This window comes from Corapipo altera, unplaced genomic scaffold (genome assembly GCF_003945725.1).
Source record: "Corapipo altera isolate COAL_440 unplaced genomic scaffold, ASM394572v1 57, whole genome shotgun sequence".
In the NCBI taxonomy this organism is placed as follows: domain Eukaryota; kingdom Metazoa; phylum Chordata; class Aves; order Passeriformes; family Pipridae; genus Corapipo; species Corapipo altera.
In genome coordinates this window covers 5,112,469-5,126,900 of record NW_020884905.1, presented here as the reverse complement: position 1 = coordinate 5,126,900, position 14,432 = coordinate 5,112,469, and the positions used below count along the sequence as shown (strand labels likewise).

Here is a 14,432-nt window from a genome sequence, read left to right as displayed (position 1 = left end):
CTGTCCATGCCACAAGGCCAGGACTTGGCCCCTCATCTCCGAGCAACAGTGCTTCAGTCAGAATGCAATAAAGTACTTGTATTATATGAACTGGTAGGGATTGATTTTTATTTGAAACCAAATTTTAGGTTTCAAGCAAGAACAAAAAAGTTAGACAGCAGGTCAATACACTTTGTATGGGTATCACAATACTTCAGAAAGATTCTGAACCTTCTCACCTTTATTATGATCCTAAACTATCTTTGAGTACAATTTAATTTCACAGGCATAACAGCTCCTTTTCCTTCTAATTTCCTGACTGCACACTGAAGGTGAAAGCTCAGGGGTTTAATTTTTTTATATACCTTTATCCAAAGCAGACTCAAGAAGGTCTTTAGAAGTCTGATCTCTACATACATGTTCTACTAACAGAACCATCTGCCTCTCAAACAGCTGAAATCATACACAAAAGCTTTCACACCAGCTTCCCAACTGATAGTCTCTTGTTGCTCCTACTCCTGCAATTCTTTTCTTCATTTAGTTGCCACTAAAAGCTATGCAACTCCAAGCCAATGCTCCTCATTGCCCACAGCCCTGAATAGTTTTCCTCAAATCCTTTAATGGGCTTCAATCTGAGAGGTGAAAATAGACGCTATATCATGAGCTTTTTGGAATTTGTGCAGACACAGTAGCTCTGGACACACCTGTGAAATGTTAAGACAATTGTTAGGAAAATTGGGAGAATTCAAGGAGTTGAACCAGCAGTGGCAACTTCAACATTCTCTACCGGTGATGGGCAACAATTCATTACCAACATTTGCCCTTGTAGATGGGTGTTTCTAACAGCAAACGTGCTAAGCCCTGGCATTTGTAGGATAGTTTGGAGATTGTGGAGCAGGCTCCAGGAAGCTTACCAGTGCCAGCACAGCCCAGCCAGGTGACCATCTACAATGACTACAGGAATTTTACCACCAGAGGAGAACAGATTCTGCTCCTAGTTACAGTGATTTAAGCTGACAGAACTACTACTACTAAAGCAAATAGAACTACTGTGACTAACTCAGGTACAGAAATAATTTGCTCCAAAGCTCCTAGAACACGTTAGGCTGTGATGAACAGATATAACTACAGATATAACTAGCTCACTATGTTGGGTAAAAGCAAAAGAAAGACACAAACCTTTTATGATGTTCTACCCATTAAAAAGAAACCTGAACACACAGCTTATTTTTATAAATAAATGTGTAACCTGAAGAACAGTTGCACATACTCATTTGCATAGGATTTGGTATACATCTGTAATCTTCAGCAGATTGCTCCAAACTTTGTGTATTTCATATAATTAATGTCAATATGCTTGGCTTATTTGTTATAAAAGAAAAGGGCTTCTAATTAGCCTTTTTGATGTGCAAAACTTCAGCATTTCTCTCTAGTGTTTTCCAGATCAGGTTCCTTATTTTATACTACTACGTGAGCTTTATGCACCACTTCAGACTAACTCTGAAGATAGTTTAAATTGCGCACACATGATAACTAGGCCTTGACCCAGCCTTCACCATGGGGTGAGGTCCACCTACTACGAGCAATGTTAGAAGTCCACATAATACAAACTGGCCTTGTGACAAGTCAAACATTCCAATTTCCTGTCAAATTCAACCAACACTTTGCATATTTCCCTTTAAAATAGTGACACATACAATCTATTTTTCAACCAAAGCAAACTCGACTTGTCTTCACTGAACCTCAGGAGAGTCTTTGAGAAGAACAAAACCTTCACAGCAGTGACATTCGGAGGCTTATCACAACACACCAGGGACACAAGTAAATCTCAAGCAGTAAAAAAGAGTACAACTGTGGTGAGCTGCCTAGATGTAGCAATAAAGAAGGTCAAGGTGAGCAGTTTTTATACCAGTCAACCCTGCAGAAAGGCCAGACAAATTAAGAAGTTTTTGACAAGCCAAAGGATTGGTTCTAGCAGCAGCAAGTAGCAGGAGGGTGGAAAGCTGAGTGTACAGACTTCTGTCTTACTCATGTCTTACTCCTCTTTTCCTTGGGAGACACTCAGCACTGAATTTACATTTAAGTAAAACCATGGTACAAGACTGACTGGACGCCTGCTGGAAGCAATTGGAATATTTTTCTTTTACTTTGGGTCTTGGATTAAGCTCTAAAGGAGATCAGAGCTAGACCTGATCTGTGGAGGTATACAGGAAAAAAAAAAATTGTGCTTCTCTATTAAATTGGACATCCAAAGTGCTTTATTGAATGTTGAAATGAGACGTGAGATTCCATGAGAAGCTCAGGTTGCTTTTCTTTCTCATGTAGCTTTCATTTAACCCAAAGAGGCTTATTTTCCATATCATGGGGCCCTTCATCCCAAGCAATAAATATAGTATCTTCCCTAGAAGCTTTATAGCCTTGGCAAGAGAGTGTACATTGACACTGTTGGTTGATTTGTTAATTCAAATAAGAATAGCACATTTCTAAAACTTTGGCCAAATTAACATCTTTTTGGCTGTTCCAATGAGCTAATATTGTTGTAGAAACCTGGAAGCAGCAGTCAAGTCTTTGATGATTTATATAGTGGGAGTCATCTAGTAGCTAATTGTCTGCAATTTTTAACCTTACTCACGTGCCCTGCTGATTCTTCCAGCATCTGCAGTTTTCTCCTTAAGCTTTCTGACATCTCTGTATGTAACATTTCCAGACGGCAGCTCAACTTTATCACAAATATTTTTATGAACTTGCCAAACCACATCCAAGATCTTCAGACTCAAAAGTGAAAGATAAAATCATCCTCGGAGGGCACCTCACCCTTCTGCATCCAGGCAAATGAAAAAAACCCCAGCTTTAGGCTCTGACATTTTACATTTATGATGAGTCACAGGTTAGGGTTTTTTGAGTGGTTTTTTTTGGTTTGGTTTGGTTTGGTTTTTTTGTGTTGAAATTTTTACCTTTTCCTTCTTCTCCTGGATTTCTCACTTTTGATCCATATAAAAAGAGAGAAAATACTGGTGAGCCATGTACAAGAACCATCCACGTTTTCTGTTTGCACTTCAGATCTTACCATCTCTGTAGTGCTGGCCCCAGTGAAATGCATGCCTGTCAGTCACTGCTGATGTACCACAGGAGGAATGAGTGATGACCAGGCAGGGAAGTTCTGGCTGGGAGTGCAGAAGACTTTTGAACCATATTGGCAGTATCTTAACAGAGACCACAATTAACCAAAATGCACTAGACATTTGATGGCTGTAACCTAGATCTTACCTAGGAAAGTTCAAAGAATAATCTGATTCACTGTGTGGTTCTGTTCCCACCATGTTTTATGGGTTGTCCTGATGTCTGTCAGGTCATAAAAATACATTTCTAGTCACATTTCTGGTTAATCTCATGTGATTCTTCATGAAATAAAAAGTTCTTCCTGTTCTTTTTCTGCCTTCAATTATTCCAGTGCAATTCATGACTCAGCAATTGTCACATGTCCATTTTGGGGTGGTTTCATACCATGAGTAAATGAAGGCCTCTTTATGCCTGGTTTCTGTCTCCTATCTGTATGTTTATGAAGAAGCCTGTGTCCCTGAGGAGATGGAAGACAGTCTATTCGTGCAATATTATTACCATCCTCTACTATGATCCATGCCTGTGGGAAGATATTTTTAAAAATAATAAGTTCTATTTTGCTAATGTAGCCATTGTTTAAATGTAAAATATAATTAGAGTATCCACCCAGGGTGTATGCTGTTGTGTAATTTCATAACACTACATCTAGATGAGTGTTGGCATTCTACCTATGTACTTAACCACACCCAGGAATGCTGGTATTACACAATTACACACATCCTGTTGACTAATTACATAATAATTAGTATTTTTAATACTCAAAGATGCACTCCAATCAGTTATGCAAGATTTTATGTCATTGCAAATTAAAGACAAAATATACCATATATGTAGCCAACAATACTGTACAGACAGCTTACTGAGCCTGGACTGAGCTTCCAGCAGACAGCACATAATACTTCATACTCAATTTTAAAAATGTATGACATTTTAAACACATTTGGCAGACCCTCCCTTCCCCACTGTTACTTTGGGTTACACCTGTTTTTAAAACTGTTGAAGTAATTTTGTATTCAACACAGAATTTCTGTAGTCTGCCTGCTTCTGAGTTATCATGACCAGAGATAATTTGCAGCTGGAAAAGCACTGTGATGTGCCTGGGGAAGGAAGATTGTTCTTTTCAATGGCAACTCTGGAAGGAATCTGGAAAATGCACTTAAAGTTACCAATTACCTACAAAAATATCCCTGTTGTTTTAAGAAAGCACTAATGGTAACCCTCGCCACTTGGATTTGGAACGGATTTTCCAGAAGCTTGAGTGGAGTGTCTTGATCTGGGCTGTTGGTTCTCCTGATGTTGATGAGAGGCCAGATGCAAAGCCTGTCTCACCACTTGGATTTGGGAGCTTTAAGATCATAGACTTTTGTCTATGCAACCTTGTCTCACATGTACTTAAAAAAAATGTGTGTAATGTAACTTCTAAATTTGCTGTATTCTTAATTCAGTGAAAATTCAGAGAAGGTGGCACAGCAGCTGAGCCCTGGGTCTTGTCTAGGGCGTAGTTTTATTAGCTGCTATGCACCAAGTGGATAGTATATGATGTTTCAGTAGTATTTCTGGCCTGCCACTGATAGTTCATCTGGAGTCCTCAGTTGTGGACAAAGATCTTTATGATAGAAAAGATGGAAAATATGGACTGTGTTCCCACCTCCAACTATGTGTTTGTGAGGCAACAGTAAAGAGCAACAAACCTTTTGCAATAGCTAATTTTTTTTCTTTTCATGAATTTGATTTTTAACTTTCCAGTTACTGTGGCAGCAAATGATTTTTCAAGACATTGAAAACAAACTTCTCACCAGGAGTTTGTATTTGGACTGTTTCACTTTTCAAAGGGCAAGAGGTTGTAGTGCAAGACCAGCTTCTTTCAGTTAATCTGAAGAGTAACTTTTTGCTGCCCTGGTAAAGTTAAAATTGTCATTTTAGTCTAAACATTTGCCCTTGCCAGGCAGTTATTTGTAGTGAACTAACATGTATATGAAAGCAAAGTGGGGCTGTTTGGAAGGAGCATGATGTGAGACTGCTGAAATAAACAATACTGCTCAGTTCATGGACGTAGTGCAAGGTGGCTTCACAACTGCCCTCAAAGCCTCAGCAACCCCTTTTCTCTATCCAAAATATCAGCAATAAAGTCAGTACAGTACTGCACTTCTCCGCATCTGGAAGACACTTAAAAAGAGGCCAGCTTTTTAAATTTGTAACTTGGGCTCCTGTTACGTCTAAAGGCTCTTCTTTTATGTTGGCTGCTTTCTTGCCTAGTGTGCTTCACCTATGACTCTGGCAGGCAAGAAATTTCTGAGGGACAGGGGAACCATCCTCACTTATTTACCTTGGTCACCAGTGGCGAGCAAACAGCAACCTGATTTCACATTGTGAACCAGTGTTTGCTCTGAGAGTAGTTGCTTAAAAAACTGTTCTTCGAACATGAAGCCCCAGTGGACATGATTGGTCAAATCCTTCTTTTCCCTTCTTTCCTAAAGAAAAACAAAGCCAGAATGAATTTACACACTTTGTTATTTTCCTCCAACAGAAATGCTGTGACTCATCTGCATATATGATGAACCGTATTCATTGTGGAAAATAAGCCACAACAAAAAAATTTCACCTGGCCAGCAACATAAGACCAACTTGTTTCCTGATGTGATTTTAAATGGCTGAGAAATTAAAACACTGAAAAATGGGGTTTATAATGAAAATACTGACAGACTATTAACTATAGCAGTGTTGCTCTAATAAATGAAATAGCCTGTCGTAATCTCTAATTCATAAATATGCAAATACAAGGCAGAGGATTTGCTCCAAAGGATGTCTCTATAATTTTAACTGACCTTTACTGATACTAAATGAGCCTGTTGCTTCTGGGTTTGTGCATTAAAAAGAAAGTACAGGCAATCCTGTTTCTCTGCATCCAAGGCCCACTTTAGCTCCCCTAAGTGCCAATGGCAAAATCCTCACTACCTTCAACAGGAAAAAATCTAGCCCCAGAGCATCTAAAATGTGAGACACCTGGCATTAAACTGAACTCCTGACTGTACTTGATTTTAATTCTGTTCTCATCTGTGTTAATTATTATTATATTAATTCTTCTGTTTGAGAGAAATTAAGCACACATTTGCCCCATGTGTCAAAGAGCTTGACCTGCCAAAAGGCACTTACTTGCTCAGTGATAAACAGACCATCAACACAATGATATAAATGTTGAATTTTAGCCAGTTTCCTGTTCTGCACCAAATGGAGGTAAATCCACTGACTTAATATTTAATAACCTAAATGTAATTTCTTTTTTGTGCCTTGCATTGCACAGTAAAGAATTGGATGGCTAGCAGTTTTGCAAATTCCCAACCCCTAATTATTTTAAGCTATTCATCCTGGTATCTGTCCATTGATGCTCAGCCAAATTGCCAGCAGGGGAGAGATCTGTCCAATCCAGGAGCTAAATGAGTCACTGAGAGTCAATCTGTTTTTTTCCCTTGCTGCTGGGATTTCCTTGGGTCCTGGCCTCTCTCTGCTCCAATCACACAGACACAGCTCCAGGCGTGGGTCCTCTTTGGCTTCAGCTGCCTCCTGTTCCCCATGTCTGGTCTGCTCATCACAGCTGTTGATGGGTTCTCGCCGGCTGGCCACAGAAGACCAATGCTTCCCTCACACTGCTCTTACAGCTCTTGCTCTGAAGGAAAATGAAGACATCTTGGCCTTGTTGAATTTGCTGATGAAGTAATACATCAGGTATCTAGATGGAAAGCAAACCACATGAATAAAATGTGTCATCTGGGTTAGATACTAATTTATTTGCCTTAAGTTCTGGGAACAATATTTGCACTTTTTCCAGAGAACTCAGCTAAGTTTCATAGAAATTGAACACTAATATGATTTTGTAGCATGGAAAACAAATATGAAACAGAGAAAAAATAGACTCATCAGAAATATTAGATGCTCACTATTAAAATATATGACAATGTTGCAAATACAATTTATAAACAGGAACATTTAGAGCCTAACTATTCACTAAAAAGCAAATTCCCTGCTTCCTCCCTTCTAGGGTCAGGATTCAATTACACAAAAATATGCAGCAGGCTTAAGGACTGCATGTAAGATTAAGATAACTGGTATTTCATGGTAAATGATTAAATTAGCTGACACAGTTTTATCCTGAACTTTGCCATTAAAACTGACATTTTTGTGCCATGCACATTGTAGGCTGCTGGTAATCTAAACTGCCTTTCTTCTTTCAAAGGCTTTAAATAGCTGAAGAACTCTTGTTCTTTACTCTATTTGCAAATGTGTGGAAAATATATCTACAACATAACAAGATGAACTAAGTACAGGACTTTTTTTTTCCCCTCATCTATCATACAAATACCTTGAGAAAGCAGCAAAGAAGTTCCAAATGCCCAGATTCAGCACTGCAACATGCACTTTAATCAAATAATTTATGTGCCTCCACAGAGATGAGAACATGCTGTCCTCCTCACAGTGAGTGAAAATAGAGAAATGACAGAAGCCTCTTACTAAAAACTTAATTATTCCTAGTATACAATTCTAAACCACTCTATGTTTATTCTTCTTCTTTTCAGCCTTGCTTTTTTATGATGGCAGGGAGTTATGGGAATAATTTTGATATAAACCAGACATAGAACTGTATGGGTGAAATGCTGTCAGAGCTGGTGGTTGTAGTCACTGCCCTTCAGTTGAGCTAGCTGGGAAGGAGCAACTCAACTCCTTGGTGAGGATACTCAGTCTTCAAAGCAAAGTGCAGGCACGTGTCATTGCACAGAGTAAAGGTAAAGACACTCTGATCAGAAACATGAAATGTGAGAGAAGCATATCTCCTGAATATTGCACTGAGAGACCATCAGACTGGGTAGGAAGAAAAGCCACAGAAGCACTGTAGAAATGGAGAGGTGGCATGGCATGCAGACAGTGCATCCCTAAAAGAGGCCAAGGGCTGAAATGTCTCACAGGCAATTGAATAAAATTATCTTTACAGCTGTTTGACTTGTCCTGTGTCCTTTTTATTGTAAACATATAGTTACATAAAAGCAGTTTGTGACTCTCACAACTCTTTCTCCTCATGATTACTATAACCTTGAATATCTCAAATGTTTAAGCTATAAAATTCAAAAGAAGTGGCTTTAACAATACAAAAGCACAGGGACTACAATACTGGTCCAGAACAGTGGTCCAGCATGTCCAGTCTTTCAGAGACGGCATCCTTACACACTTGTGAAAACAATGCCATAGGAATGACAATTATTATTACAAACTACCTGAATGGGACACTTAACTCCCCACACACAGGCTCCAAAAATTGAAGCTTTATGATGAAATCATGCATACTTCATATTCTACTTCTTTCTGTGCACTGGCGCAAAGATAAAAGAAGTCTCCAAACATTGACTGTACAATTTGGAAGGGTGAAGACATATCTCTATACGTGAACTCTATACTAGTAACCAAAGTCTCTGCTACAACAGGTAGTGTAAGCTCAACAGACATCAAAGAAATTGGGATTTTTATTCCAGTAGAGAATTTTGCCCTTTATTCTCAGTGCAGACTTATCAGAGGTGTGTGCATAACAGGAATGCTATGGTAAAGTTTCTGGATACCTTGTTATCCATAAACAGTTGAGCAAGACTTAGGACTCTTTTTCACATCTTGGATCTTCTACCAGTTTTAATAAAGAAGAAGAAGAAATACAGCTTTTTACACAGCACCTTCCCCAGCAGTTAAAAACTGTGGTTTGTACAACACTTACACAGTCACACCACTATCATCAAAGGATGACTTTCATCCCTGAAAGTCATGATGGTCATGAAGTCAAAGAAAGGTGCACAAAGACAGTCTCATTGTTTGAGAAGTCATGCAAATGTTGAACAATGAAACTCAATCTGATGATCAAAATTCAAATCTGTACGACGATCTCACAAACTGTTATTCAATTAAAACTTCTTAGTTCTCTTACATAATTTTTTTGTTTTTACATATCATACAAAAGATACAGCTACTTTTAGTTCTCTCTGTATGTTTTAAACTTTGAAAACCTTTCACAGCAAAGGTTATATGAATCATCTAGCTTTTTCTATTTCAAAATGTTTCACTGATCATTCATTATTAACTAAGTAAAATGAAGATAGCTCTGATAAATTTTGATCTATCTCAAAGTATTAGAAAGGATATGAAAACATCTTGTTCATAGTACTAACTTTTAGATGACATATGACAGTACAAGTCCAGTTTTTTCACTGTCACATACAATAAGGCTCTTAATAACCCAATCACTTACTATTTTTTTTTTTCAGTTCCTCGGCACTAATAGTTTCAGACTGCTCTGCCACTTAGCAGAAACAAATTCAAACAATATAACCATGAAAGGACTGGATGTGGGTGACAGGAAGCCTATCAATGTCAGAGATTAGGATCCTAAAAAATGTCTAGTTCTTTTTGTAATTAATGTAGGTTCTCTAAACAGTTCTACATACATCTATGCCTTGATGTCAATGCTCTGGAAAGGCAATAAGAAGTCTGTGGCTGCTGTTAGATCTGGGAGTCATGTCTTTCAACACATCTCAGTAACTGGTGCTCTTTTACTAAATATACTGCAATATAACTGTACACAAAACTTGAAACGCTCCTTTTCAAGTGGCTGAACACAGGAATAAAACACAACCTAGAGAGGAACCTTATTAACCTAGAAAAAAAAAAAGGGGGCTGGCTCATTTTAGTGAGGTAAGATCCTGGCTATGTCTTGCTGCTTGAAATTTGGCTATCCAGGCAGATGGGCCAGACTGCTGTTAGCAGGGCCGCTTGAGATGTACTCCCAACTGAACGTGTTTGGAAAAAGCTGTTACACTGTTATACTCATTTACATCTTAAAATGCTTTCAGTTTCACTACAGCTACACTTGGGTTCTCCAGGACCAGAGGGGATCAGGCCTATATGTAAGGGAAGCAGACAAGGACAGAAGTTGTGCAAAGCTGTCCATGGACTCATTAAGAGCTTGATTATGTACCAATGAAATCAACAGGAGTTTGGCTCTTGTTTGCAATGAGAGGTGGATCAACGCTTTATGCCAGCTGTTCCCTGCTGGGTAGGGATAATCCCTTTGAAACTAAATATTTAACTTGTTCTCACTCTGTTGTTGTAAGAAGGCTTCCCATGATAATGCTTTCATGAGAATTAAAAGGTGTGTCCCATTTTTTTTCTTACAACGCCCCCCTCCTGTAGCATACAGTTCCTGATCCAAACAAAAAAAAACCCCAAAAAAACAACACCCTGCTATTAAAGCATGTGAGTTTACAAAAAATGCCACAGAACTGAGTTACAGAGTGGATCACTGTTTTGTTCCACTGGCCATGAGAGCACTTCTTGCAGTTTCCTCAGCCAGAAGATGCAGCAAAGAGACATGTTAATTCAAACAGTTACAACTGAAGTGGGATCCCACGGGCAGAAGCAAAATAACTGAGGTCCCTGCAGGCAAATAAGAAGATGATAAAAAAAAATAAACTTCCAACATTCATGAAGGAAGTCACGAAGTACAGAGTGTGGGAAAACTATCGGAGAGACAGGAGCTAAGGGAGGACAGTATTAACAATAAAGTCAGATATGTGGGTCCTGCAGTCTGGATCTGAGTACAGCATTTAGTCTCAGTTGCTGTTTCTGTGTTTTGTTTTTATGTTTTACAGAGGTTCTGAAACATGTCTGAAGCTGCCCAGGTTGCTCTATAGACCAGCAGCACACAGTGGCTACTTCTAGCCCCTGCACATGTTAGTCAAATTCAAAAAGAATGTGAAAGTTGGGCCCATTTACACGAGCTCTCAGTTTGGTTCACTCCCTCTCACCCCTCTGGCTGAGGTCCATTTGGCTAACAAACCTGGAACATAAAGTCTGCTAAGTTTTATAAAGCAATTATTTAACTTAAAAAATCTCTTCTTTTGCATTTTAATGAGGTTTCCATAAAATACAGAGTCTTCCACAACATCCAGAGAACTTTTGTTTACTCCATAAACCATGACACTTTTTGAAAAGCTCTAAATGACTTAAAGAGAGGAAACTTCCAGTGTCAGAGTTGTTTGGTCTGGCAACTGGGAACTGAGCTTTCTGTAGGGTTACATCCTCCAGAAGCAGGAAACGTATGGAATCGTTTGAGCTTAAGAGACTGTGACATTTTTATAGAATGAAAGGAGGAACTGAGAGATACAATGACAGAGCCGGGAGCTGCAGCTGCCTGGCTGTTCCACAGAGCATTCCCCTTATAGATTTTTATGACTCTCCTAGCCCTAATATTAAACACTTGACCTTTTTGTCAAATACTATTTTAGATTATTAGGTTGGATGATTAGTTACTAAACATACCATCTATAGTAAATAGGAAATTGTGTATTCTGATGCTTCAGTCTTAAAGCTTTCAGGTATTGCTCCCTTGGTATTTAACATCAGAACGCTGAGTGCCTTATATTAACTTAAGTCATATGGTAAGCAAGAAGTGCACAGCATTTTCACATAGGGCAGAGAGATTTCTAAGGTAGCACCAGAATGGAGATGTCTTCATTCCCCTGCCTCTCCTCACTCAACTGATAGCTTTAAGGAGAATGCTGTAAACATAGCGAAGTCAGGGATAGCCAGGAGCTAGCTCGTGCCAAACAATACACCCTAATCTACAGCCTACAAATAAGTGCATTTACCTTTTAAAGTTCTGTAAACCAGCACTTTGCAAATGACTCTGCCCTGTGCCTCTCTCCCCGGTGAACTCTTGTATTCATCCTCTCCCCTCCAGCATACAAAATTGTACTCATGTTGGAAGCAGAATTAATCATTTGCTTTTTTACCTCTCCCTCCTAGCACCTTCATACCCCATTTTGGGAAACCCTGCTGTAAACTTAACCCCTCCCTCCCATAAATCCCACCTCAAATATTTGGATTTAAAGGCATGTGGTTACAGACAGCATGACCCTGAATTTGTGAATATTTATAATAATTTTGGAAGACAAAAAAGATCAAAAGTCTTCCTAGAACCTAAAATGGTTTTAATAGGATTGGATCAAAATGCTAGTGGAGAAACATCTATCAGCCTTAGAGGACAAGCTGCATGAAGAAGAAAAAGGAAGTTTATTAGTAAACATTGTGGAACTTATTTAGAAGAGCACCCCGTGGAGTCCATGTAACACATTTATAGTGTACAAATTCAGCTTGGACATAGAGAGATTTAAGATTTGGGTAAGTGATTCCTCATTACCAGCAGACCTGCTTTATTTCCCAGCAGATTGGACTGGTTCTGATCTCAGTCCTAAAATGTAAGACCAGTACAGCTCCAGTCATTTCAGAAGAATCATTCCTGCCTGATACCAAGGTTACAGTTGGTCCGCTTGATTTAATAAACCAGCTGCTCTAAATCTTAGCATAGATTTCCTCTCTAATAATACAGGATGGCACTAGTTAACCAAGTAAAATCCAAGGACTCACCCATTTATGTGGGCAATGGATGAACAGACTAGACTGCAGGATTCAGCCTCAAATTTGCAGAACTGTAATTATATTTTCTTTGATTACACACTAATCAAAGAGACAGACTATGCACAAAACAGATAATATGACCTTTCTGCAGTTTAACTTCTTGGCAATTAAAACAGGTGTGTTTGAGAACTACAAGAATTAGGAAAAGTTAGGAAAAACTGCAAAATCGGCCCTTCTAAAATCACACAGTGTTCAATGATTAATGAACAGTGAACACCACCATGCTCCTATGACTGCTGTCTACTTTGGTCTTTAACAATAATAACAAAATATTACTGAAGCTGAAGCTACTCCACTGCAGTTAAAGCATGGTTATTTAGCAAACAAATGCATCCAAAATAAACTGCTGTGCTCCAGCATCTGCCAAACTGAGTTTCTCCCCTCTTTCCAGATGCCCTCTGTGTTGCTTTACCTCTTGGCACACACCAGTGCAGTGATACGTGACAATGTGAGGCTCAGGGCAGTTCCTAGACATTGCCTCCAGAATGGGAATGACCTGAGACTGCTCCACAGTCCTGAACAACACCAACCTGCAACAGCTGAGAATTTGCTCCTCAGGCATCGTACAGATACTTGCTGATCTCAGAAAGTCACAGAACAAGAAAGCCTGGTTGCAGGCACAGCAATGCCACCTGTTAGATCCTTCATTACAGAAGGGAGTGTTTAAAGCCTTAGACATTCATTCCTTGATTACAAGGTATGTCTCTACAGGACAACACTGAAAGAGCTTTTCTGGCCTGATCACAAGAATAAGCACATGCCTATTTATCTCAGTGCTCTGCTCCCAGCTGCTACACCCAACTCATTGAATCCACCTGCTTCAGCTACCTTTATGCTTTGAAGAAGTTCACATCTGCCCTAGCTGGAGAACCAAAGTTCTGAAATCCATAGGCAAAGTGGTGATTGATTCAAATGCCCTTTTATATATGGATCTTGATGTAAATATAGTCAGTCTTTGTCCATGTTCAGCTCCAACATCAGTAGTGCAGAAATGGGCATGAAGCAGAAAAAGCAATTAGCAAGGAAAGACAAAGTAAAATAGTTGTGCCACATATAAGATATTTATACATATATATATTTCTATATATTTTATAAGATATTTAGTTCTTTTTATTGCTGCCTCTCCAATCCTTTTGTCTAAGCTATTGACACAAAGGAGATAAAACAAGGATTTGTTAGAACACAGCAGGTTCACTGGCACCATTTAAGATTTTGGCTGAGGAAGTAAAATCAGGGCTGTTTATGCCACAGCTGGCCTTGGACCATTGGTTTTGCTACCTTACCTAATCTTGTTGCTAAAGTAAAGGAATTCTATTTCTGTGTAACTGCAGTATTGCCTTGACACTTGAAGTCCATGGAGCTCTTCCAGGACTACCTGAGTGCAGAGCAGAGCAAAAATGTAAAAACCTATTATGGTTTGGGTGCTTAAAACAGAGAATCATATTTAGGCTTCTGTAATGCTCTGGACTATAAAAAAACCCAAACCAACAACAAGCCAAACCAAACCAAAAAAACCCCAAAAAACAAACAAGTGGCATAGGCATAAACCAGTTTCAAACACATAAAATTTGCCATCTTAACCACTTATATCCTAAATCAGCAATTTTCTAGTCTGTATGGCTTATCAGAGGACTTCTGTGGTAGCCTTTTACTGCATTAGCTGTATCCCTGAAAAGCCACTTCTAAAATGGTGTTACAAGGATGATTTTTTCCCAAATGGGTTCAAGTGAAATAATGGAAGTTAAACACAAAAGTCCATAGCAGAATGTCAGTAGCAAAGAGTATGGCAAGACTCCTGGCACCCAGATGCAGCAGCCAGACCATGA

The 14,432-nt window shown here is 39.0% G+C and overlaps 1 long non-coding RNA gene across 3 annotated transcripts in view; it reads right to left on the bottom strand.

The window, feature by feature from the left end:
* Positions 1-558: 558 nt before the first annotated feature.
* LOC113950987 overlaps positions 559-14,432 on the bottom strand; it is a 230,061-nt gene continuing 216,187 nt past the window's right edge. Inside the window, exons 5-8 of one of the 3 annotated variants that reach the window (XR_003528962.1) lie at positions 6,253-6,826; positions 5,426-5,570; positions 3,247-3,619; positions 559-683 (exon numbers count right to left, since the gene is read on the bottom strand). This is a non-coding gene — a long non-coding RNA (uncharacterized LOC113950987). Of the gene's footprint in view, positions 684-3,246; positions 3,620-5,417; positions 6,827-14,432 lie in introns of all 3 variants that reach the window. The other 2 variants (XR_003528961.1, XR_003528960.1) reach the window with 2 other exon arrangements.